This window comes from Acinonyx jubatus, chromosome A3 (genome assembly GCF_027475565.1).
Source record: "Acinonyx jubatus isolate Ajub_Pintada_27869175 chromosome A3, VMU_Ajub_asm_v1.0, whole genome shotgun sequence".
Lineage (NCBI taxonomy): Eukaryota > Metazoa > Chordata > Mammalia > Carnivora > Felidae > Acinonyx > Acinonyx jubatus.
In genome coordinates, this window is record NC_069388.1 from 44532649 (window position 1) to 44544857 (window position 12209).

A 12209-nucleotide genomic window follows, 5' to 3' on the forward strand; every position below is an offset into this window, starting at 1 on the left:
GGGAGGTCTTCTCTCTACCATCTCTCCTTTAAAAACCTCTGCACAAGTCTGTAAACTTTATCCTGCAGGTCTCCAAAGTGGGAGGGGAAAAGACAATGCTTGGATGTCTATTCATGTGTTATCTTTTTATCTAAAATTAAGAAGATAATTCAGCTTTACTGAGACTTACCACCTGGCACCCTTCTTGCTCAGTCGTCTGTCAGACTGTCCCGGGTCAGGATCAGTCCTGAGGGGGAGATGGGGGACGGGGTTCCCTCATTCACTCTTACCATTCTGTGATGTATTATGGTTTACATGACCCTTAATACTGAAGTTTTGAACTTTATTATCTCATAATAGGATTGCCTTTCTTTCTTTTTTTCAATGTTTATTATTTTTGAGAGAGACAGTGTGAGCAGAGGAGGGGCAAAGAGAGAGAGACACAGAATCCAAAGCAGGTTCCAGGCTCTGAGCTATCAGCACAGAGCCCAACTTGGGGCTCAAAATCACGAACCGTGAGATCATGACCTGAGCCGAAGTCGGATGCTTAACTGAGTCCCCCAACTGCCCCAGGATCATCTTTCTTTTTTTTTTTTATTAAAAAAAAATTTTTTTAACGTTTATTTATTTTTGAGACAGAGAGAGACAGAGCATGAACGGGGGAGGGTCAGAGAGAGGGAGACACAGAATCTGAAACAGGCTCCAGGCTCTGAGCTGTCAGCACAGAGCCTGACGCGGGGCTCGAACTCATGGACCTCGAGATCATGACCTGAGCCGAGGTTGGCCGCTTAACCGACTGAGCCACCCAGGCGCTCCCAGGATCATCTTTCAAATACACTGTACTGAAGCAGGTCATGACCATGAAAATCTTTCATACCACACAAACATTTGCTCTTTATCTCACAGGAAAGTTCTTATAAAAGCTCTTCAACATAAAGATGAATTACTCATCTTTTTTTTTTTTATAGAAAGACAAGTGTTCTAAATTTGGTGACCATTTCTGTGATGACAAGGGGATGAATTTACTCATTCATTTAACAAGTATGTATTGAACAAATGTTTACTCTGTGGCAGGTGTGGAGGCTATATCCAGGGTTGGTATTCACCTGGAAAACACCAGCATGGGCAGCATCCTGGCCAGTGTCTGCTGGTGACCTTGTGGTGCCCAAAGTTAAATACTTCAACTATCATCCTTGGAGTCATCAGGAAACAAAACAGACAAAAATCCCTGCCCTCATGCAGGGAGGAATGAGTAACTGAATTATATAGTACATTAGACGGTGATAAGGGCTGTGGAGAAAATAAAGGGTACAGGTGTGCTGTGGGAGGTCATGGGCAGGTGTGTGCAGGTGTGGGACCGCTATTTCCCAGGGAGGCTGGGGGCCACTGTGGAGGGAACGAGCCAGGTGGACATCTAAGGAACAGGGTTTCAGGCAGAGGTCATGGAGCATTCAGGCCTCCCCTGCAGGACTCTGGCCTTGGCTCTGAGTAAGATGGAGGCCCCTGGAGGCTGTGAGCAGGGCAGCGATGTGCTCTGAACCACGTTTTAGCAGTCTGACTCTGGCTGCTGTGTTGAGTATCATCATGGGCACAGGTGAGGCTAGAAGCAGAAAACAAAGCCAGGAGGCTATGGTTGGTCAGCAGTACATCCTTAGCTGTTATCCTAGGAAAAATAGGAAAAAAAATTTCCTAGGAAAAATTCCATTCCCTCAAAATGACATTCTGATATCGAGTGAGAAGGTAACTGCTTTTATAGGAAACACGACATGGAGAGAAGATCTTGAAAAGAAATGCTGGAAAACGCTGCCTTCAGCATGGGAGTTTACTGTCGAAGATGGTATATGTTTTTAGAAAGGTCTCTGATCTGTACCACCAATTTTGTAAGCTGTTTCTAACTTTCCCAATGAAGACTTTACTATGTTTTCAATCTGTTTGTTGAAAAATACAATCAACAACTAATATGAAATCAGGGAAGATGGAAATTTCCTGCCAAATGCCAAGAAGAACCTTCACAAAGGTTAAGAATGAGCTTGAGCATCAGTAGGCCAAGACAGGGTCTTTGGCTCCCATGGGTCTATGTATCTTTGCAAGGTTTTGTTTTCAGCTATAAAACCAAGTATTAAAATAAACTGAATTTAGAGGGGCTCCTTAGAATCACCAAATTATGGAACTGTTATGAAATCAAGGTTATAAAAATAACATAACACATTTAATTCCATTTCACTCGCTGAAATACTATTTATCTTGTGGTAAAAGCAAAACAATTTATACTATTAAATATAAAATACTTTAAATTATTGTTTATTTCATCTTTAGCACATCCTCTCAAATTCTCAGTAAGTATACTTTATAATTCCATAGAATATTTGTATAGTTGAACCTGTGTATACTTTAAAATAAATCAATATAGGGATGCCTGAGTGGCTCAGTCAGTTGAGTGTCCAACTCTTGATTTTGGCTCAGGTTATGATCCCAGGTTGTGGAATGGAGCCCTGAATTGAGCTCTGTGCTGAGTGTGGAGCCTGCTTAGGATTCATTCTCTCTCTCTCTCTCTCTCTCTCTCTCTCTCTCTCTCTCTCTCTCCCCCACCCCCTTTGCCCCTCTCCCTGCTCATGTTCTTTCTCTAAAATTAAAAAAAAATTAAAAGCATACATAAATTAAAAAGAATAAATCAATATATGTGTGTTTAAATGGCATGCTTAAAAGTTTTCTTTCTTTTTCTTTTTTGTCTTTTGATGGGGTATGTAGTAAGACTGGAGATGACAGAGGTAGGAAGTAGGTTCGAGGTGGGTGTCCTCAGTCACTGCAGTAAGGACTCAGGTCGACTTCCACCCTTCCCTCTGGAATGGACTGAGTGAAAGGCTGCTCACCAGTAGCCTCACGTACTTAAGAAATCCCTCAGCACCTCGGAATAGGCTATGGGCATTTATGTAATCAATTCTAATTAGCTTATGGCTACCTTTTTGTAAAACAAACAAAATGAACAAAATTGTGAAATTTCCAGCCTCGAGTTGTAGATGGCACACACAGATACACACAAAAAATGAGACCCATTTGGAGATGCCACCAGGAATAATCTTTTCCTGTAGAGCTCTCATGACCTTCTGATTTTCTCTTTTGAGTGTCAGTGACTCCACAAATGCCCAGTAGGCACTAACTGCATGTCTCTCCTAGAGTAAGGGTCACATTCCACCCTCTGTCACAGTTACAATCGCCCTATGGGCTGGGAGGCATCTCAAGGGCAAGGCCACTCATCTCTGCATCCTACAGTGCTGGCTGCGGCCGCGCCACCAATGCTGGTGGGGGGAGGAACATGGAAGAGCGACTGCCTGGAGCTAACCAGGCACATGCAACAGTCTGGGCCCTCACTTGTTCTCCAGAGCTGTGGGTGCAGCGCGGCTGCTTCTGGGTATAGAGAATGTGCAGGGTGCTGGCCCTCCTCTTCACTTTACGTGCATCTATCAGTGTGCTCGTGCAACGTACACGCATTTCTCCTGCCAGGTCTCATCCTGGACTCTAGGTGTGAGCAAAACAAAGATCCTCCTCTCACACCCTTTACATACGAGTGGGAGAAAGAGACATTAAGTAAATGGTAAGCACTAAGGAGAACATGGATGAGACTGCCCAGAAGGCTTGCTAACATAGACACCTTTCTGATGCGTGACTGCTGAGCAGAGACCTAAGGGAAGGGAAGGGGTGAGCTGTGCAGATGTTGGGCGGAGGAGGGAGCATTCCTATGCAGTTCCTGAGGCTGGAGTGTGTTTGCGGATCCTTGTAAGGATTCTGGATTTTTCTGTGGGTGAGAATGGGAAGTAACTGGCGAGTTCTAAGCTCCGACATGCTCTTTCTACTTGAGGAGCAAAACTCTGGCTGCTGGAGAGTATTTCAGGGAGATCAGAGAGAAGAAGGGAGACTGGGAGGTGGCTGCCACACTGGCCCAGGATGGGGGCGCCTAGCCCAGCACAAGGCACTGGGGCTGTAAGCAGCAGTAGCATTTCCGTCATGTTGTGTGGATTATTTTATATACGTATATTCATTTCATAAGTCCTTATAACAATCTGTGAGGGATTACTGTCCTCGTTTTACAGAAAAGGAAACTGCTAGAGGTAAAGATACTTGTTCAAAGCCAAAGAGCCAGTTACTATTTAAAATACAATTGAAACCACCCAAGGTCTTTCTGAGGCCGGCTACCACACATCACTTGCTACTCTGAGCACAACTGAGAGATACACCTTACAACTTCTCTGGCTCTTGTAGGAAAATTGCTGCTGAGGAGGGAATATCCTCAGATGCTTCTCAGTGAGAATTGAAGCTTGAGCAGGAGGGTCCATTGCCACTGTGTCACTGATAACTGCCTCAGTGAGATGTGGGGTTTAAGGTGCTTTCATGTGGCTTCTCAAATAAATAAATCAATAAATCAATAAATAAATGCTTACCATCCTTTATCATCAGAAGTTTAAACGACTGGTCTGACAAACCACTGGGGGCCCCTAACGAGTGTCACTTGAGCATGTCACAAAAGCATGGCTGATCTGCTCCCTTATCTAGCCTTTATGGCCTAATGTGTGATAACTGGAGCTAATGAATCCAGAGAAAAGAGAAAAGGAGTAATGAAATAGTATGAAAATTTAACTCAGAGGGGTACCCAGGTTGCTCGTTCGGTTGAGTGTCTTGACTCTTGATTTCGGCCCTGATCATGGTTTTGTGGTTGGTGGGTTCGAGCCCCATCTCGGGCTCTGTGCTGGCAACTCAGAGCCTGCTTGGGATTCTCTGTCTCCCTCTTTCTCTGTCCCTTCCCTGCTCGCTCGCTCTCCCTCAAAAGTAAATACATAAACATAAAAAAAGAAGATTTATCTCAGAGGAAGCCAATACATTAAAAGGTGAGAACCTCTCATCCTGATCTGATGTGAGCTAAAACCAACACTTGGAGAAGTCTGAAATTCTACAGAAAGTGGAGTAGTTTATGTGAGGTGTTTATGCACAACTATATAGACATTTGCTTGACAAAATTATAATGCATATAAACAGAAATAATCTTCATGCAAAAAATTTAAATGCTGTTTTTTGATACAGACCTCTGATGTGCATCTATGTTGTTATATGCAGAGAATGTTTATCCTGTTAGGTCTAAATTCTATTTTCCCAAACTAATGAGTAGATAGTAATTCTAAGACATTTCTAAAGAGGCTTTCTTTTATTTAAAGGAGTCAAAAATCCTATGAAGATAACCCTTAAAGTTAAAATTAATTTATATTTCTTCTCATATTCATATTAAGATTGGTTTCTTGGTAGTATACATTTACGTTCATTTAATTATAATTCATTTGATTCTGAATATATGAAAGAAAACACACATGCTATTTCTTTTGTCACAGCGAAGCTGAACCCTCACCCAAAAAACACAATGTGAGGACAATTTTCATCTTCTTCTGGGGGAAAGTTATGGTTCTGGGAATGTTAAAGGCAGAACATAATGATAAGTAGCAGCAGCTCCCCCATCAATTCCACGCCTTCTTTAAATTCCACTGAGGATGGCGGTTTGGATGGAGACCCCAAAATCTATTCTGTCCATCTGTTTTATTATTCTTAGAACAACTGTCAAAAGTTGCCCAGGGATCAAGTTGCAAACATACTAATTTGCCTTTGAAAAGTAGGCCCTGGGGGAATTCTGGAACTCTGCTTATAAATTCAGAATCCCATCAGCTAGGGAGCCTGCCTACCCTTTGTGGAGGTATGAGACTTTGCACTTCCAGGCACACATCTGCCTCGAAGCCAGGATGCACTGATATTCTTACATCCCACTTCATAGGCAAATGAAGGGAAAAACCAAAGGGACTTGGCATCTTTAAGGGCTGGCTTGTCCCATGACAAGCAGACCCTGAGTTTTTACGAGGCAGTCCCTTCATTGATCACTCATGGATTAAGACCAAAGCTTTGTGCTGGAGAGTTTAAATGAGTGGGCACGGCAGAGGGACACATATTCTGTACTCTTGTATGTCCTATGACCAAATTAGGAAGACTGAAAAGAGACATGAAGCAGTAGAGGAAACAGGCTGAAGATAAATATCACAGGCCTCTAAGTATTGTATTGTTTCATTTCTGTGATGCTGAAGAAAGTGACAAGATCATTTGGACATACATAACATCGGATGTGGATTTGTTTCCAAAGGAGGTGTCTGTTTAAAATATTATGTGGCATTTTGGAAACATGCCAGTCTGTTGGAAACTAAAGCAGCTGTGCACTTCTCAAGTTGGCTATGTTAAAGGCATGTGCAAAATACAACGTAAACATTAAAATGAATCTTCACTGCCTAGTGGCTTGCACACTGGACACCTGATCACAGGGGTGGGAGGGGATATGGAGGAGAAAGGGGGCGGGCGTTAGCACTGGTCCTCCAGCTCCCATCCTTCCCCTACCTGGCCCCAGTGGTCTCTTATCACATCTAGGAAATAAAGTCAAATGCTTTTAAAGCACAGGGCCCCAGAAACATATTTAAAACACAACATTCAAAGTGCCAATTTTAGAGTTTGGTAAAATGTGACTGTAGTAAACTAGAAAAAATTCCTTTTCAAGGCCAACAATGAGGAATGATGGCATTTGGGTTGTACTCACCCACAGGTTACCAAAAAAGTATTCTGCTTTGATTAAAAAATTTACTTGAGTGTGTTGCAAATTACTCTAGCTCAGAAACCTGCAGGGAGCTCGCTGCATACAGGAAGGCGAAGGCAGACAGGCACAGAAGGGATCACCATTTGGACTTGCCTGCTTTGTCCTTCTTTGGCTTTGCACAATCTCTTATTATAATAAGGCATGTATTATCCTTTTTGGAGATTTGAATAACAGAAAGTCTCACTTTCAAATATATTGCTTATAATCCCAGAGTCTACTAAATGTTCTGCGGATGCTGTTTATGGCATTATGCTCCTTTCAAAATGGGACTGATAATTAGTAAACTGAAATTTGATTAATGTTGGATTAAGAGGTTCTGATGTCTCGCTGCAATGTGTTATTTCAGTCTGTAGGCACTGGTAGAGATTGTCCTTAGGAAACTTGTTTCTTCCCCCTTTCCAGCATGGGAAGATTAATTTAAAACCCTGATTTTTTTTTTTAAAAAAAGAAGTCAGTTTCATTCAACAGTTTGTAATGCATGACTCAGTTTTTTCTCACTCTTTTTCTGTTTTCCCACTTTGAAGCTGGAGCCAATGAATTAACTATTTGAGAGGGAACAAAATAAACTAGAAATCAAAGTCTTCCTCCAAAAATGCCAAGGGTGAGCCCTTCCTGGTTATGGCAGAGTAACTTGGCATGGATAAATGATTCAGTTTCAGCTCTCACTAGATTCAAGCACAGAATTTTGAAAATATGATGAACTTCTCTGAAAACAAAGGACCTACCTGGTATAAATATCAAAGCCTGTGAAAATGACCACTAGGTAATATTCGAAGGAAAAATTTAAAATTAATACGATGATGTGCTTTTTAAAGTTAAGGTTAGGGATACCTCTTTCAGTTTTGCCAGGATTATAAAAAGGGCTGTGATTTTCAGAAGTTTTTCCACGCTCTGTGGCCAAAAGATTCCATGTTTCTTCCTCGCCTGTGTTTTTAAATTAATAATCTTGTTTGCTTACTACTGAATAGTGTGGGAGAATCAGGAATAATGGGCTCCCTTTGATGCTGTCGCCATTCCCAAAGTGGTCATGTGAATGCTAAAGAAATATTGTCATTTATGGAATGACCTTTTGCTCTTTGAATATTCAGACACTAACAAATGTTAAGGGCCCAGAAATCGACGTGGCACTATGAAAAAAGGTAAGTAGGGTCAGCAAATACCCTCTCGCGTGCTTTTGACATGATGACCATTTCCATTTTTGTAATAGCTTTCTAATAGCAAAATGTATTTGGGAACAACAGTGGAATTTGTGTCATCATGACCAAATGATTACGGTGCAAACCCGAGATTCTTCTGGGGCCCAGCAGGCTTCTGGTCCCTATGGAAACGAAACCTCAGATATTGTCCTCCACTCAGCTGGAGGACGAAGCGAGGGAGGCTTTTGTGTTCAGTGAGATTTCTTCCCCAACCTTCCTGCACCAGACCTTAGTGCTTCCTCCCGACTCTTTTCTAATTGAGATGCAAATTAATCTCTCTGGCTGATTACACTTCCCTTAAAGCTACTGACAAATGCAGCTGTAACCAGAGTTTGCGGACTTTCCAACAAGTGACTTCAGCTGTCAGCATTTGCATGTGCCGCCAAGGCCCAGCCTGCTCCAGGTCTCAGACACGCGGAGAGCTTCCCTTAGGCACTGCAGGCGTTTTATTTACGTGTATAAAATTTACATACAATTAAGAATTTTTTAAGCCCCCCTACAATTATATCCCTAGGATTTAGAAGGAGACTCTGACACCCACATTATTTAAGGCCTTTCCGGACACTTCTTTCTTCCTCAGACTGGAGTGGCACTACTCTCCTAGGAGGCCATGGCTTTCCTGGCAACATCCTGTTTTTCTCACTTTCTTCTTGTCTGTAAATTTTCTGTCTTTGACACTCTTTGAATTCAGTCTGTCTCTCAAAAACTAACTAAATACATTTATCACTCTAGTAACATGGGATAACTGAATAGCCACTACTCTTCACGGCTCTCAGTAAAATTCCATTAATTTAAAAGCCAAATATAAAATCACTATTCTAATTGTCAGGATTTCTACACAAATATCCTTCAATAACTTTTTGGGAGTAGTGATGAGTGGATTATTATTTAGAATGCAACAGAAAAGTAATATGCACAAAACACTGTATTATTCAACATAAAGAAAAAGACACATGGAATCCAATTTTCAGTAAAAGTTCTAACACTTCCAGGGTGCCTGGGTGGCTCAGTTGCTTAAGCGTCTGACTCTTGATTTCGGCTCAGGTCATGATCTCATGGTTGTGAGACTGAGCCCCGAGCTGAGCTCCACACTGAACGTTCCTACCCACCCCCGCCCCCCCTCCCCAAATAAACAAACAAACATTAAAAAAATTCTAACACTTCTTTCCTCTCGAATACTACCATCTATGTATTTTTGACAATATAGTTCACTTAAGAAGTATTTATTGAGTACCTGCCATGTGTCAGGTGCTGCTATGAGTGTGTGTTGGGGATCCAGCTATCAACTTAAATATGCAAAAGTGGAATAAAAGGGACTTTGAGAATATATCTATATCTACATACATAGATACATATTCTACTTGTAGAGCTATATTTCTTGGATAAATGAGGTTTTCAATAAAAAAATCTATTTTATAAAATATAATTTATTTTTGTCTGTTTTCCATTTTTTTTTCTTTTTTAACCAAATCAATCTCTTTCCCTCCCTCTCTCTCCCTTCACACACACTCAGATTTATGATATACTAGGAGGTACGAGACAGGGATAGCAACTAAATTGAGACAAGACCACTGTTGGGCAGCTCGTAGTATAATCAGGAGAAAGAAGAGGATAAAGGGAGGCCCAGTCTGGCAAAAAGAGTGTCAGAGGGCTAGATGGCTATGGGAGGGTGAGGGATCTGTATCACAGGAGAGACTCAAGAGGAATGTCTAGGGTCAGCAGAGCTCACTGTATCCAAAGGTCCCACAGTGGGAAGGAGCACAGGCCTGTGACGAGCTGGCTACACGTGACCCAACAGCCATGGATCCAAGAGGGGCAGAGTGGAAAGCTGGGTTGCTGCTGCTATTTCCCTAAGCATGACACCACCAACCTGTTTCTGCACAGATTATGAGATTTATGCTAACGTTTCCGGAGGGAATGGTCTTTTGTCTAATAGTGATGTCACTTTACAGCAAAAAGTAGCAAAAAATGATTTCTTTGTCCCACTCCCTGAAGATCTCCCCTGTTCCATGTGCTTCTCACAGGCCTCTTCGCCAGGCACCAAGGGCACCAAGAGCAGCCCACACCCCAGGGAGCCATGTTTTCACACCAAGGAGGACCTTCTACATGTCACTGAGGAAGGACAGTCTCCAGCCTTTAACACCTGTGGTGGGAAAAGGTAAATACTTCCTTGAATCCTAACTCCACAGTTGGGTGGTTCCAGTTTTTTACAATAGAGGTTTAAAACTCCAAGCTGGTAATATGATAAAAATAACTGCATTAACACTTAACTGATTCCTTACCAAAGACTAGCACTGTTTTACCTGCTTGGCCCACTAACCCTCTCAACCCCCAGAGGGAGACCATCTAGGCCTCAGCGCTGGAAGGTACTGTGGTGAACAGGAGAGCACACAGCCTTTTAAGGAGGCTGACTGCTGCCAGCAAGAAAAGAGGCCCAGTGGAGTCAAAGGTTCTGATTCTTCAAGTTAGAAACCTAGATTTTTTGAAAGCTCAAAATCTTCCGAGTTTTCAGTAAGGCTGACAAAGTCAATCTTCAGGAGTAATACTGGAGGCCAAGTGCAGTTCAAACAAAACCCATCTGGGGGCTGGATACAGCCCACAGGCAGCTGGTTTGTTACTCTGGTTTTTGAGCACTGGCTTTGACTTTTGAGTTAAGAGGTGCTTCTGTTGTCTCTGTTTATTGGTCCCAGTTTTACAGCCTCGTCTCCTCTTTTAGAAAAATCCAGGCTCCTGAAACAACTCCTTCTTGATTTTAATGGCTCCCTGAGACCTCACGTACAGTGGTCACTACTTGTGTGGACATGCTCCAGCTTGATCAAGGTCTCTCCTTACAGTGTGGGCCCCAGAGCAGCACCCACGTTCACAGTGAGGGCTGAGGCTGTAGGGGCAGAGGCGCGATGCCTTTGTTTCTGTGACCCGGACCTCTGGTTCCTCACCTCAAATCTGTGCTTAACCAAAATCCTCAGACATCTCTCAGTGACTTGCTGTCATGCCCCATCCTCCCCATCCTGTACACACACAGCTGATTGTCGAAACCCAGGCACATGGCGTTAGTCTACCCTGCTAAATCTCATCTTGTTGGTTTGGGCCTAAAAGCCTCATCTATTGACGTAATCCTGGTTTCTGATTTTGCCCTCTGTCAACTGAGGTGAACCTCTCAGCTTTCTGAAAAGTACTATTTTGATAAACATGTGTTCTGGACCTTTGAGAAAGTTGCTGATAAAAAAGTTGTTGCATGGCAGAGGGGTTGAGCAAAAGCTGTGGTGCAGGAGACACAAAGGGCTTCCCCCGCCCCCTCAACTGGCAGTCCATGAATTAATGCCCTGTAGCTATAGTGAAGTCACCCAGCTCCCATGGGACCACATTTCCCTCTCCTATTTGCCAGATGACTATGATACTTAATCTTGTGTTTTACGAAAATTAAGATTTTATGTTTATAAGCTTTCTCAATCTCTGAAAATAGTGCTCTTATCAAATATAATGAGTGTATTTGGGATATTGTATTCTTCTTAAACTCCTTCTTTTCTGAAGGCTCACAAGCTATTTAGTAATCTAGTCTAACAATTTTATGAGGGGCCCATGCAACATTTCAAAATTCATCCTTTAATCCTATTTGCAAATAAGGAAAATATCTTCCTATTTTCAGTTCTTGGTGCATCCTTTATTTTACTTGATTTCTAACTCTTGTGAATCTGACACTGCTGTAGGAAATTTGTTCTATAACTAGAAATATAATGGCCTTGAAGACTGGACCTTACTTTCTAGTGCTTTTTTTCCCCTCTTAAGTGTTCTCAGTGATTTGGATTTTATTTTTTTATTTTTATTAAAAAATTTTCGAAGTTTATTTATTTATTTTGGGAGAGAGCAAGCAGGGTAGGGGCAGAGAGAGAGGGGAGAGAGAAAATCCCAAGCAGACTGCACAGTCAACATGAAGCCCGATGCGGGGCTTGAACTCATGAACCGTGAGATCACATGACCTGAGCTGAAATCAAGAGGCGGACGCTCGACCGACTGAGCCACCCAGGCGCTCCCCAGTGATTTGAGTTTCAATTCATACACTTTTCAGACACTTTTCTGTCCCTTGGTATATGAAGATGGAGGACAAGTGGGATAAAGGTTAACGCGATGGCCTTCTATCAGGGCAGCGTGGAGCTCCTCTTTTAGTCTGGATGCACACCTGTTAAATATGCACTTGTTGGAACCCACACCACGCCACTACACTGGCTACTCTTCCATGCATCCCCAATTTAAAAAAATCCCTTACTTCTTATTCCCTTTTACAGTCTCAACCCACCCACAGGAGTATGCCAATTCTTGATCTGAACTCTTTTTCAGATTTTTTTTTTTTTTTTTTGAAATGCGGT

The 12209-nt window shown here is 42.3% G+C and overlaps 1 protein-coding gene across 7 annotated transcripts in view; it reads right to left on the minus strand.

Moving 5' to 3' along the window:
• Positions 1–12209, minus strand: part of RALGAPA2 (Ral GTPase activating protein catalytic subunit alpha 2) — a 312686-nt gene that overhangs the window by 63845 nt on the left and 236632 nt on the right. The window lies entirely within an intron of this gene.